The sequence below is a fragment of the Scylla paramamosain genome, chromosome 13 (genome assembly GCF_035594125.1).
Source record: "Scylla paramamosain isolate STU-SP2022 chromosome 13, ASM3559412v1, whole genome shotgun sequence".
NCBI lineage: Eukaryota > Metazoa > Arthropoda > Malacostraca > Decapoda > Portunidae > Scylla > Scylla paramamosain.
In genome coordinates this window covers 23,609,585-23,624,584 of record NC_087163.1, presented here as the reverse complement: position 1 = coordinate 23,624,584, position 15,000 = coordinate 23,609,585, and the positions used below count along the sequence as shown (strand labels likewise).

Here is a 15,000-nt window from a genome sequence, read left to right as displayed (position 1 = left end):
ATACTCCCTTGTTCTTCGTACCTTCCCCTCTAGTACCTCTCTCTCTCCTTGCCTCGTTCCCTGCCTCTCTGCCTCACTCTTTTACTGCTCGATCCCACAATGCCGCAGCTTAACCGCGCCCCCAAGCATAATTAGGAAGGAAGGATCACTGGATATTCTTTTCTTGCTTAATTTCTTCCCTTGGGGCTCCCGCGAGGGGCTGATGAGGGCCCGAGGCGAAGAAGGGAAGCGGGAAGGAGCGGGAGGTGAGGAGAGGAAGGAAGCAGGAAGGCGAAATGAAGAGAAGGAAAAGTTGTGAAAGCAAACGTGGGAAGAAGGAGAGAGGCAGAGAGGTAGAGGGCGAGGGAGGAAGGAATGAAGGAAGGATGTAAGGAAATGAAGGAGAGAGAGATAAGAGCTCTAAAACAAACGAAGAAAGAAAGGGACAAGGAAGGAGGTGAGGAGGGAAGGAGGAATTAAGGAGGATAATGGAATGAGGAGGAGAGAGAAAAGTTTTTGAGCAAACGGAGGAAGAAAGTGAGAAGGACAGTACGGAGGGTATGAGAGAGGAGAATTAAGGAGGAGGAGGAGGAGGAGGAGGAGGAGGAGGAGGAGGAGGAAGATAGGATGAAGAGATGGACAGAGAGACAAGTTTTAATTAAAGCAAACGAAGGAGGAAAGAGACACAGAGGCAAGAATTATAGAGAGACCAAGTGTATGTTTACTGCAGAGTAGCGCTAATAAGTGAGTAGAAGAAGGTTGATTATGTGCGGGAGAGAGAGAGAGAAAAAAATACTTAAAGAGGAAAGGAATCGAGAGGAGGAGACACGTTTAAGCTGAAATAGTGAGGGATGGAATCAGGGATGGGATAAGTGGGAAGAAAATGAGGAAAGGAGAGAGAGAGATGATGCTTAATGAGAGAGATTTAAGGGGAGATGAGAGCGTGTCAAGGGGCCTGGTAAATTGATAACTGGAAGCTAATAAGGCGGGAGGGGCGTGGGGTTCAGATGTGGCGGTGTTGAGGGCCACTCTGGCGTTACCTAGACTCCCTTTCCTCCAGCCGCTCCAGGCACGGCACGAGGGCGCCTTCCCACCTTTACTGACGACCTTGGGAGCTTGTTAAGACTTCACAGCCACCTCTTACGGTACTCACAAGGGTCTCTCGCCACTTACACGCAGTACACTTGCATGGAAAACTCCCTTTTGTGGACACAGTGATGCTACAAGTAGAACAGTTTGAAATCTGTAATGTGTTAAGTTTTCTTGGTGTGGAAGACGAGGGTGATGTATAATTAGCGTGTTGTGCTAGACTCTTGAGGCCACTAAATATTTACACGTAATACTCTTGAATGTAAAGTATCTCTTGTGAATACAGATTTGGGTTAAAAGTACAATACATGTGAATACGCAATATATTAAATTCTTGTGTAATGGAGAAGGAAAGGAGATACGGAATTATTAATTTTCCAAAGACACGCTGGTGATTAATTTGACTGCACCCTTTTATTTATTTCTTAATTCTGTTACATTTTTTTTTATTTATTTCGAGAAAAGTGAATAATATTGCTTTATTGCTCTTATTCATTGAAAGCTCTTTGCAATTTTTTTTCCCCCTTGTAAAAAGAAAAAAAATACTCGTGGCATCACTCCAGGCATGCTGACGTCACCAATCATCATTTTTCTTTTATTTTAAGGGAGCGGATGATGTTTTTTTTTTTTAAGCTCTTCGTAGGAAAGAATAAAAGAATAAAGAAAGAAAAACTGGGTGACCTCATTCCAAGCTCGCCAATATCACCCTTCCCTATGTCACCGCCGTATAAGATGACAGCTGGAAACAGGTAGATACATACATACATTTCATACAGAGGCTGCCACGTGTAGGCCTGATGGCTTCTTGCAGCTTCCCTTGTTTTCTTACGTTCCCGTGCACTTACGACACACGGACAAGACAGCGGCAAAATTACGGAACCATCGCAGTGACGTAAGGAACTATTTACTATAAAAAAAAAGAATAAAAAATAAAAATCACTCTTCCGATAGCCATAATGAACCACCACAGGTTTAGGAAGGAGGTGTGCTAGGTGAAAAGTGTGGAGCAGCAACGTGGGACGAGGCGGTGGAGTGGTGGAGCGGTGGAGTGGCCATTACTGGTCACCCATCAAGGTAACGAGCCGCCCATTAAACTGATGCCTACGACGCTCCAGTTTACTTAGCAAAGTTTTTCATTTAGGGAAAAACAACGCACCGATGCTCTTGTTGTCTTGTCTTGCTGCTTCTTCTTCTTCTTCTCCTTAGCCTCGCCAGACGACATCAAAGAAACGCTGTACTCAGCTGGTCTGTGCCTCTCCCAGTACACCGTAAAATTTGTGACGTAAGGAGGTAAACAAGAGCTAACTTGAGTTATAACTTTTCTGAGGAGCAAACTTTTACGAAGGAGCGTTACGTGGATCAAAAGGAATATTATTTATCTTCACAAAGAGAGCGCATGTGTATTAAAATCATATTATTTACTGCATTTTCCGAGCAGCGCTGCCTGAACCCGACACACCCTTGCCTCGAAGTGCTCGCCTGCAGATGAAGTGATGGGAAAGGTTACAGGAAGTGTTGGAAAAGTGGATGAGTGGATTGAAAGGAAATCAAGTCAATGGTTTGAAAGTGATAGAGGGAAGGTAGGAGTAAAGAGAGAGAGAGAGAGAGAGAGAGAGAGAGAGAGAGGAAGAGAGAGAGACGAGAGAGAGAGAGAGAGAGAGAGAGAGGAAAACCCGTAGACAATTTTCCCTTAATGGACGGTCACTTTCAAGGTGATGTGAAGAAACTAATGCGCCTTTAGGTAAAAACAAAAGAGGGAATGAAGGGAAAGAAAAAAGAAAGAAAGAGTCACACAGGAAAACATCAGAAAAAAAAATCAACGAAAAAATACAGAAAGAAAACAAACACCCTAACTTAATCAATACCACAGCACACCGTTAACCTATTTTTTTATGTTATTCTTTCCTAGTACAAAATAGGTGACATATTTTCCATTAGCATTTTTCTTCCTGTGACATTTTATTCCTGTATCATGTTTCTTTTTTCTGGGACATTTTTTTTCCCCCTCGTGTTTTTTCCCTGTGACCCTTTTTTTTTTTTTTATCCCATTGTTTCTTCTTTCCATTTTTTTCTGTCATGTTTTTTTTCTCTGTGGCTTTTTTTTCTGTCATTTTTTTTTTTCCACTTTCTTTCGAGCACTGGTAGAAACACATTAGGGCAAGTGTTTTGTAGCCCGAGACACTGTGAGGGGGAAAGAATGAACCTAGAGGCCTTAAGAGGTACGGTAAGATACAGGCCAGTATTCTCAAACGCTCCTCTTTCTCTCACCACGACTATTTTCAAAGGTCACAGATGATTAACCGTAATTTCAAGAGTGTTTTTCCTATTAAATAATACAGAAATCATGTTGATGTTGCACTAGAACTGTAAAAAACATCCTTAAAAATCCGTGTCACTTGCAACTAGACTAGCAGTAAGTGGTGGTACAGCGCAGTGGTGTTTCAATGTATGGCCCAGTGTGTGTTCTCTCAGCGGTGTCCAGCACAGGCGGCGGCTGAGTGTGGCATCAATACCATTAGGAAATGAGGTTTAGCGCCAGACCACCACCTCTAACACACTGAGAGGCCTGCCTGGTCATTATTTCTAGATATTTCGAGTACACGCGTCCCTGCTGGCTGTGATGGCAGTGGCTTTCCTTATGGGTTACGTCTGTAGCTGTTAATTTGTCCATTTTTGTGTGTATTTTGTTTTTTTTTATTTGTGTGTGTGTGTGTGTGTATGTGTGTGTGTATGTGTGCTCTCTCTCCTCCTCTCTCCTCTCTCTCTCTCTCTCTCTCTCTCTCTCTCTCTCTCTCTCTCTCTCTCTCTCTCTCTCTCTCTCTCTCTCTCTCTCCTCTCTCTCTCTCTCTCTCATCTCTATCATCTCACTTTCACGGTCTGGGACTCACACTCGCCAAAACATCTCTTTACCAGGCAGTACAAACCCTGCATTCCTAACCCATTCCTTCTCCCATTCATAGGCCGTCTGTGAGCGTCACGTGTGTTGGGGAGGACAAAGACTCATCCCTCGGGGCGTCGGGATCTTGCTAACCTGAACAATGTCAATCTTCCTTCACCTGCAGTGCGTCAACCCTCCCCGGGAATATCGGTTTGTTATAAATTTCCAATAAGGTGTTCTCAATTAAAGGGTGCAAAGCTCATGTCCCGCCAGCACCTGAGAGAGCATTGTTATATATAGATCAGGGCCCTCTTTACTTCCTCAGACGAGCAGGCCAGTGGTGGGGGATCAGAAAGGCTTTTGTTGGGGGATTTGGGGAAGTGTGGGGATTCAAAGACGCTGTGGTGGGGATCATGGAAGCTGTGGGTTGGGGTTGTGAAGGACTAGGTTAGGTTAAGTTAGGTTAGGGTAGGTTGGAAGTTCAAAGACGCGGTGGGGTGGTCATGAAGAGTATGTTTGGGGTTCAGAGACGCTGTTCTGAGGGTCATGAGGGCTGAAATGTGGTGGAGGTTCATAAAAGCGAGTCGATGTGTGGTGAAAATACTTGGCGTTTCTCCTTCGCTGCTTCATGTCGTTCACTTGACTGTCATCCGATTAAGATATTTTTTCGTGACCTTGCACAATTTTATGGGTGCAGGCAGGTGAACACGTTAAAGAGCCGACTGCTGTATACGTGTTTATCAGAATCAGGAAACAACAGAAAAACCCTTTTTGATAATCACCCTCATTAAGTAATACTACGAGGCACAAACACTAATTTTACTTACTATACCTGAGCCTGGAAACCTTTAGAATACAGTAAGTAGTGTTGCGTTGTGTTATAGAAATGCAGCGGCGAGAGAACCTGCCAATCAGTCTGGGATTTTATAAACAAAGCAGAAGATTGGCTGCCGCAACATCATCAGCTTTCATGTAATTTTGAAAACCTGTATCAGCAAACGCCATTACCACACCACCACCGCGCCGGCATTGCTAAAGGAGATCTATGACGCGGATTCTTTTAAGCGGCATCGTTAAAGGCTCATTAGTTGCCAGATCGGTGGTTTTGCGGTGGTGTCCCTTGATGTGGTGGAAATATTGCGGAGGTAACGTGCTGATTAAGAGTCCTGAAACACCACAGTCCTTACCCAGAATCACCTTATTCTCTTGTAGGGATGATCTTCAAAGGCCATAGGGAAGATTAGTGGAGATCTCATGGGTATTTTTTTTTATTTATGTTTAAAAGTCATGTTTTTAAAAAAGTTAATCTACTGATGCGTTACTTAGGAAGGTAATTAAATTGCACACTGGAGTTTAAATTATTCTAGTTCAAGTATCACTGGAATCACAAACACATCCATGAAAATTCCAGTACTTGTCGTTAGTTTGCTTCAAGAAGTTAAGATTAAACACGGTAACGTCCTGAGAATATTCCCAGATAGCACTCCTCACCTAGGGTAGGGTGTGAATACTACAATTCTCTCCCTTGTCTGTTTGTTGAATCAAGACACGGAGGAACTCGACAGCAGCACGCACGGTAAGGACGATCAGGAAAACACGAGTAATTCCCGCACCGTGTTTTGATATAATGATTCCAGTGTTTGAAGTGAAAGCGCTTCAAAGTAAAGGAACGACAACATTTCCGTAAGATAGCACGCAATATATTACATGTTAGTATTGCACGGGTGTGTGGTCACCGCCCTGGTTCATTTGCTTTAAAGGGACGCCTGAAATATGAATGACGCGATGTATAAACTCCATAAAGACAAAGGAAATTAATATAGGATGTGCATGTCAACAATCCGCTTATTGAGGCCGTGCTGGCTGGATTTGTGACCACTGATACTGATACCAAAGTGTGTTTTCTGTAAAGGTCTGCCCCGTTTGCCCTGGAAAAGTTGGAATTTCAATATAGAACAAAGCCGTGAGCGTGAGGAGCGTTTATCAGCGTTGGCACCATGATCTTCCCCACGCTGGCTGCAGGAGAGAGATTCTAGCATAACGCCCACGCTCCTCCGCAAATGCCACGCCAGTTTTTTAACCTCGCATCACGTCACATCATCGCGGCACCAACTATACAACGGTAATACTTAAACGCAGCTGAACACGGCGGACTTACATGTGTCACTGTGTTTTGCCTTCTTGAGTGATATTTAAGACACTACGTCAAACACTCATTGCATTGGAGTAATCGTGGGTATTCTAATGTGTCCGCGGTGTGTCTTCACGCTTTTGGCAGCTCGCTTTTCAAAATGTCCCTCTCATAAATACAGCTACAGGGATTTATAGAGTTGCTACCCTGGTGTTTGTGGGGTAAACGCCAAGAAATCAAACACATTTGATCGGACGTTTTCTGTGCAAGAGGGGCAATGGCCAAGGGCAACAAAAAAGAGCGGAAAAAGGCCCACTGAGGATCCAAAAGGAAGGTCAAAAACAATAATGAAAGACTCGAGGATAAGTGTCTTGAAGCCTCCTTCTTGAAAACACCTCAGTCCTGAACCGAGAACAGTCCCACGATTCTAGACATTGAGTCAGCCAGAGGAGGAGGAGGAAGAAGAAGAAGAGAAGGAAGAGGCCTGAGCTGATTGTTACATGATGGAAAAAGCCCGTTAAGTAGCAACGATGCATCAAACCTTATCAGCGAGGCTTCCTAAGTGAAGTAATGCATCAAGTGAGCGGATCTCCTATTCACGGGCAGGGAGTTACTTGCGCTTCCCCGGCGAGGCTGAAATGAACACGGTGACCAAGTGTGACAGGACTGACCGGAAGGGACGGCAGGGCGCATCAGGGGCTTCTGGCGCGAGGATCAGACACGCGACTCCTGAGGGACACTAATCGTTGGTTTGACGCGAAATACTTGATGGGAGAGTAATGAGCGTTTGGAAGTAATCGGTTGATAGTGAGTCATCATTCTTGCGGTGGTGGTGGTGGTGGTTAGGAGGTGTGGTGATGTAGTAGTGATAATGATGCCATAATAATGATAATAGTGATGATACAAATAGCAGAACTGTGAGGGAGATGATAAAATTGGTGATAGAAACGTGGTGATAACAGTGACAGAAATAAGATTGGGAGATAAGGGGGTGTTATTGACAGTATAAGTAGTAGTAGTAGTATTAAGAGGTCGAAAGTTCCAAGCGTAGTAGTAGTAGTAGTAGTAGAAGTAGTAGTAGAAGTAGTAGTAGAAGTAGTAGTAGTAGTAGTAGTAGTAACAGCAGGAGTAGGGAGGAGGAGGAAAGTGAAGGCGGTGGTGATGCTCCTGCTTCGACTGCTCCTACAGCCAACTACTCTCTCATAACTCCATTAGTAACCCTTCATTAAAGTTCTCTTTCATAATTACCTCAAACAAGGAAGTGAACCCAGGTAATCGCTTCTTAATTACGAGCAAGGTAATAATTAAGAAGTTATTAAGGTGAAGGCACCAGGGAGAGAAGCCAAGGTGAATGAATGTATGGGAGGGAGTAATTGATGTGTGGGGAGAAAGGGAGAGGGGGAGAGGGAAGGTAACGAGCGGTCCATCTACAGGGTGACGAGGGGAGGTACGAACATTATGTTAACGGGGAGAGAGAGAGAGAGAGAGAGAGAGAGAGAGAGGAGAGAGAGAGAGAGAGAGAGAGAGAGAGAGAGAGAGAGAGAGAGAGAGAGAGAGAGAGAGTTTCCAGAAAGAGGTGTAGCTTGATATGTGAAAGGAAGGATGGGGAAGAGGAGGGTGAGAAACAAGAGAGAAGAGGAGAGAAAAAGGAAAATAACAGAAATGAAAGGAGGAAGAGAGAAGAGAGAGGGAAAAAGGAAAATAAGAGATGAAAGGGGAGAGAGAGAGAGAGAGAGAGAGAGAGAGAGAGAGAGAGAGAGAGAGAGAGAGAGAGAGAAAGAGAGATATATATATATATATATATATATATATATATATATATATATATATATATATATATATATATATATATATATATATATATATATATATATATATAAACAAACATCTCCAACTAGCTTGTTTAGATGAAAGGAGAGAGAGAGAGAGAGAGAGAGAGAGAGAGAGAGAGAGAGAGAGAGAGAGAGAGAGAGAGAGAGAGAGAGAGAGAGAGAATATATATATAAACAAACATCTCCAACTAGCTTGTTTACACTATATTCGCAGCAAGTGTGTAAATTTGCATTATGGAGAGAGAGAGAGGAGAGAGAGAGAGAGAGAGGCGAGAGAGAGAGAGAGAGAGAGAGAGAGAGAGAGAGAGAGAGAGCATTACCCACCATCGTAAGCGTTTTAATGTGCTTCGTGTTGCTGGCTCGTATGTTTGGCCAAATTATGGACGGAGCCACACTGTAAACCCCTTTCCCCTCTCTCTCTCTCTCTCTCTCTCTCTCTCTCTCTCTCTCTCTCTCTCTCTCTCTCTCTCTCTCTCTCTCTCTCTCTCTCCTCGATCTGTTAAAAGAATCTCTCATGAATGAATTGAATGCTTTACAGGAACGCTTTGTCTCTGCATCCTCTCAGGTCCACGCCATTATTGTTCGTGTGTAAGCAACTTTTATTACGTTTCCTCCAGCGGTAAAACTGTCGACGGTATTTAGTAACAGGCTTTTATCTTGGGACCGCTTGTTTTTTTTTTGTTTTTTTTTCGCTGTTTTGTTTTATGAATGAGAAAACGCCGTGAATTATTGAGTTACTTCACTTCCCTCGCCGCCAGTTACATCGCCAGCTTACAACAACAATAACAACAACGACAACAACAACCACAACGAGAATGATGACAATAACATCAACAGCAACGAGGTTAACAACAACGGAAACAACAAGAACGACAGTCACAACAACAACACCAACAAACATCCACCAAACAAACTCCACCACCACCACCAACAACAACGACATAACAACACCAACAAATAACGAGTAACAACAACAACAGCATACCACCACCACCACCACCACCACCAGCAGGAGCAGCAACAACAAGAGCAATAACACTATCATTATCATCATTATCACTCTCCATAACACCCACATCCTGCATTGACATCATTACTACAGCATTACTCCCCTTTATCACCACCACCACCACCACCACCACCACCACTCACGCTCTCTCCGCACAGCCACCCAATCCTCTCTCCTTTTTACCTCTTACCATTACACTCAACCCTTCATTCGTACCACACATACTGTTATCTCGAATTTTCCTCCATTACCTCTTTTACTCCCCTGTCTTTCCCTCTCTCTCACTCTCTCAGTCAATCCCAGTCGTGGTGTTATCAGCCGCGTAGTGTATGTACTGTTATAAAACACCAACAGTCTGTAGGCACTCAAACTATCAGGTGAGGTAAGCTTCTTCACGTTACTCATTTGCATACAGATTGGTAAGTAAGTCCTGGGCCAGCGAGTATGAGTGATGAGGCCTTAGTGATACACAGTCCAAGTTTTAAACTGTCTTCTCTTATTTGAGCAGCACCGCGGGGCACCAGAGGAAAATGTATGGATGTGTGCATTGAGCGTGCTTCTAGAGAGGGAGGGAGAGAGAGAGAGAGAGAGAGAGAGAGGGGGGGAGGGGGAAAGAGAGACAGTAGACAGACAGACGCACAAAGAGGAAAGCACAAAGACTCACTGACAAAAAAAAAAAAAAATAGAAAGGAAAAATAAAGGGACAGAGAGAGGAAAAAAAGAAATGTATTTTTGTGTATTATCTCATGTTGCTTAGGGTTTACAGTGTATCTCTCTCTCTCTCTCTCTCTCTCTCTCTCTCTCTCTCTCTCTCTCTCTCTCTCTCTCTCTCTCTCTCTCTCTATCTATCTATCTATCTATCTATCTATATCTATCTATCCCACTCTTCCGCTTCGCTTAACACCTCCCACACTCATTAATGACGCAATCAGCTGTCATCCTTCCTGCTTCCTCTCCCTCAGTGAACAGCAACTCCTTGAACTCATCACCACACCATCTCCTCACCTCACCCTTCGGAATCCCTCCTGCCTCACGCCCCTCACGATCTAACCAGCACCCTTACTCACTGCTGTTACGCTCCCCTTATGCCTGTCACTCAAAATCGCTTTATCTCTTATTCTTTCATCACCTCATCACCTCACTTTGTCTGCCGCATCCCTTCGTCTTTTCATTGCTCAGCCACTTAATCTGTCAGTCCTTGCCGTAGCTCTGAGCATCACAATTTCACTTCATTTACGGTACTTGCATGATTTCCGTGCTAAATTTTGTATTTTTTGTATTCTTTAATTGCTTTGCTCCATCATCCGTCCGTCCTTCTCGTACCTCCATCTATTTTTTCTTATCATATCGCCATTTCACTCCTAGTTACTCTCACTTCTTCATGCCTGCATTTACCTGAGAGTTTATCCTCCTTTACCTGTGATTTCCAAGCTGGTTTTCACGATACTGAGTTAAATTTACTCAATGTATAGCTGTACTAGAATGAAATGTATTAGGAAGGCTGGAGATGGACATACTCGGCAGGAGGAAGAGAGAAAGACCAAAAAGGAGATTTATGGATACAGTGAAAGAAGACATGCAAGTGGTGGGTGTGACAGAGGAAGGCGCAGAAGACGAAGAGTATTAATAGAAGGATGATCTGCTGTGGTGATCCCTAGTGGAACCGGTCGAAGGGAGAAGACTGCGCAGCTATACTGTCCCTTGCCCTTCATGGTACCGAAACACTTCAGTTCACTTCCACATTTCTCTCCAAAGTTATTGACAGCTTGGGTCTGTGTGCTCTTGTTCCCTTCATGAAACTAAAATTAGATACTGGTGACTTACAAACCTGCCAATAGAAAATGTCACTTTGGTATCATGCATATAATCTTATTGAGTCGGGTAGTTCTTTTTTTCTTTTACGGCTCAGTCTTATGTTAATTCCCTCCAAGCTCTCAAAGTTTGCTCTCCCTGAGTAAACAGACTGGGTGATCAGGGAGACCTTTGATGGGGCACCTGTCGTGTTTGAAGCATTCACGAGCGCTGAAAGGTCATTCCTATTACGGAGACCCAAATTGACACCAGCGAGAAGTTTAAAGTCAGTGAGACAAACATGATTTCTATGTGTGTGTGTGTGTGTGTGTGTGTGTGTGTGTGTGTGTGTGTGTGTGCGCGCTTGTGTCATTGTGTATGCATTTTATATAATTTAACGAGAGAGAGAGAGAGAGAGAGAGAGAGAGAGAGAGAGAGAGAGAGAGAGAGAGAGAGAGAGAGAGAGAGAGAGAGAGCACAAGCATGACATAAAAGGCTGGAAGGAGGGAGGGAAGGGAGCAATGCATGAAGACAGGGGGATAGAGGGAGAGAGGGAGAAAGGGAGGCATAAAGGGGGATAGAATGAAAGGGGAGGGAAGGGGGGAGGATGGAAACACGACACGTAATCCGCAGGTAGAGGTGTTGCTCAGGTGGGATCACAGGTGAACTGAAGAGCGGGTCCTCGGCACGGCACCTGCCTCCTCGCTAAACTCTTACCCCCTCTCTCTATCTATCTGTCTATCTATCTGTCTGTCTATCTGTCTATCTAAATAACTAACCAATTAATAAACTAACGTCAATAATTAACTAGATACGTAACTGTACTTATAAATATTGTTCTTATCTTCAAAACTTTCATAATTCTGCTCTCTATCTAACTCCTTTTTTCTCTCTCCTCTCCGCCTCCAATTCTCCTCCGATTCTGTAACCTTCCTTTCCTTCAGCTCCATTACTTTTTTCTCCGTCTGTACTATTCCCTTACCTTATTCCTACCTCTCCCCTCCATTCCAATCAGTAAGGAAAAAGATAGGGAAATGGGAGAAGGGAAAAGGAAAGAGTAGAAGAGGAGGGGAGGGAAGGGGAAGGGAAGGGGAAGGTGAAAGTATGTGTAGGGGGAAAGGAAGGGGGAAGAAAGAAGAGGAGGGGAGAGGGAATTGCATGGAGATAGAGAAAAAAAATCGGGAATTGAATCCTAAGCATGCAATGATTGAAGTTTAAAAGGAATGTTAATCTTTCTATTTACGTGGAGACTGCAAGAGAGAGAGAGAGAGAGAGAGAGAGAGAGAGAGAGAGAGAGAGAGAGAGAGAGAGAGAGAGAGAGGACTGTAGTAGTGGAAATCCTCATACTGAATTTGTTTCTCAAGTAAATGCACTTAACAATCTTGGTTTGGGCACGTTTCTGTTAACGCCACCAGTCTCAGCGTCACCCTGTCTCACTGTCTCACTCTGCCTCACTGCCTCACTGCCTCACTGTGCCTCACCCTGCCTCACCCTGCCTCACTCTGCCTCATTTTCCGTCACCCTTCTCTCTCCCTTCCAACCCCATCCTGTCTGTACGTCTGATTGTCCGGCCTGGTCTCTCACAGTCTCCTTCTCCTCCTCCTCTTTCTCCTTCTCCTTCTCCTTCTCCTCCTCCTCCTCCTCCTCCTCCTCCTTCTCCTCGTATCTCCCCTTTCCTCCATCTCCGTCTGCTTTCTGACCCCTCCTCCCCCTTCTCTCCTTCCTTTTCCTCCTCTCCTTCTTTCCTTCCCTCCCTCCCTTTTTTTCGTCCGAGAATGCCTGACAAATACCACCAATGAGGAGGAAGAATTACGGAGATTTGTTTTCATATTGTGTGTGTGTGTGTATGTGTTTGTGTGTGTTGCTTCATTGTTTTTATACTGTGTTAGTGTTCATTTTAGGAGTCCTGTAAGAGAGAGAGAGAGAGAGAGAGAGAGAGAGAGGGGGGAGGGGGAAGTTGGGGAGGGGGGAGTTGGGGACGGTATCCAGCTAGCCATAAACGTGGAAGGCCCCGCACGGACAGACAGACACAAAGGCTTACAGACAGATGCACAGAAATAACTACGCACTCTGTTTATGGAGGTCCGTCATCAGTTACAATAGTGTGTGTGTGTGTGTGTTTGTGTGTGTGAAGGTTGTCAGTGCCCACCCGTTCGTGCTCCCACCCGTTCATGTAAGCGGATTAACAATATTTTTCACGCCTCGTCCGTTGTTTCCAGGTTCACGTCAGATCACGCAGCAGGTGTGGGACAAAGTTGTCACGGTGTGGAGAGCCTGGGAGTTGTTATAGAGAGGAAAAGAGGCACTTGGATCATCTCTTTAGTCGTGATTGGCTAAGATAAGAGCCGTTCAATGGAGTTTGTATTGTCGAAGGAAAAAAAAAGACACTTGATTATCTTTTTAGTGGTGATTAGCTAAGGTATGGGGGCCGCTCATCCCGTCGGTATGTCAGTCACTCATCATGGCTCCTTTTTTGGCCAGGACGCAGCCTCCAGACTGTGTTAGCTTTGTAGTCTGTGGTGAAATTTTCCTCTTCTTGATGATGATGTTTCTCTTTTGCTTGGAATGTAAGGAAATGCGATGATAAGTCCGTTACTCATTTGTCTTTCGTGGCCGTGTTTCGTTTATTTTCTTCATTGTTTTCTTTTCTTTTCAGGAATAACGATAGAATTTGTGAAAGGCATGCAGAAAATCCACAAATTATTTAGGGTTCCGTGTAATTTCCTCACTCTTCGTTCCCAGGCGAAGAGGAAAACTGTAAAAATATTTCCTTTCACGGTTTAATATGAAACTAACGCAGCGACAATAACCAATAAGAGCAGAATCAGTTATTTCATATGTAGTAAGCACAATTTCCGGAACATTGGAAGCTGAAATGTCATAATATTTTGCGCATATGTGGCACCTACCAATATCCGGAGCAGGAAGAGAGACACAAGGCCTTCCAATGTCAAGCTTCCCTTAAAAACTGGAGAACGAAATGGACAAAGAATTCCTCCCTTGCTTCTCTACTAAAGGTCTTTCTTCTTACCCTTTACTCCTCCCCCGGGACATCTCCATAGGCTGCCTGTCTTTCCTTTAACACCGCACGTCTTTCTGCCTTCCATTCAGCCTCTTATCACCAGCTGATCACCCCTTCCCTCAACGCCCCAGTGCTCGCCTCTCCACTCCTCAGGGACGTGGCTACTCACTTGGATCGGCGGCCGCAATCCCATAGTCCATTTTCCTTTAGATTTATCAAGGGGAGAAGGTCTATCTCTTGTCATATCAATGCAAGTGAATCCTTCTCCTGCTGTAGCTACCATCTTTCCTGCAAGTTCTGGTTTTTCTATTTCAAAGTGATGTATTGTTTTGTTTTCTGTATCCTGTCGTCTTGTCAATTGCCAGATATTGAAGGAACGGTAAAAATTGAGTACTGTTTGTAGATATCGTACGAAAGCTGTATATGAAACAGAACATTAGTAACTGAACAAAAATAATAATATATCACGAGAACGGGTACAGAAAACGTAGAATATTAGAGGAATAGAGTGCGCGGACCCAGAGACATAGGAGGACCAGGAGAGGGAGACTATAGACGGAGAGGTGAAGTTGAAAAGTTTGCAACCAAAACTTGGCAGAAATTGGTACAGAGTCGTGGCTCAAGGAGACGGGTGGGGGGACGCCTTTGTTCGCCGGTCAGCACGTATTGGCTGCCGCCTCACACGTTCTGCAGCGCCTCACCCTCATGACAAAAAGACTCCAGCACCACGAGACGCTCTGCTCAAAAATTCCGAAAGGCACAATTTACAAACACATTCGTCTCTCTTCTCTGCGGCAAATAGCTTCTGATGGGAGTCTTCTGCATAATGAGTCAGACTGAAGGAAAAGTGAATCTGTGGAATTCTTTACCCTAAGCAATTCTCAGTTTTTTTTAAGGGATGAGACAATAGAACGTTGTCTCTTTCTTTCCTCCGAGCTTGTGACTCATGCACTGGGTGAGCAGGTATAGCGCAGCGCTTCTCTTTGGCTTTCTCTGACCAGACCCTTTTTATTTCCTGGCTTTGAGGCCTGAACACTATCGCTATCCGCTCTCACCCTTGCCCCGCCTCCGCTTTTTTTGAGCTACGCCGGTTTTCCTTTGTGCTAATTCTCTGTATTGAATGTATCATGTTCGGCGTGGACTCTCTTTTATATGACTGCATTTTCTTTATCCGTGCCGTGTATTGTTCACTAAAAACTGTTTGCACCGCTTAGTAACATTCATATTTGATCGCTTCCTCTGGCGTTTATAGATATACTGTATTTTTTC

The 15,000-nt window shown here is 44.3% G+C and overlaps 1 long non-coding RNA gene across 1 annotated transcript in view; it reads left to right on the top strand.

Annotated features, from left to right (window-relative positions):
* LOC135106175 (uncharacterized) overlaps positions 1-15,000 on the top strand; it is a 61,562-nt gene that overhangs the window by 36,188 nt on the left and 10,374 nt on the right. Inside the window, exon 2 of the long non-coding RNA XR_010271152.1 lies at positions 4,029-4,156. This is a non-coding gene — a long non-coding RNA (uncharacterized LOC135106175). The remainder of the gene's footprint in view (positions 1-4,028; positions 4,157-15,000) is intronic.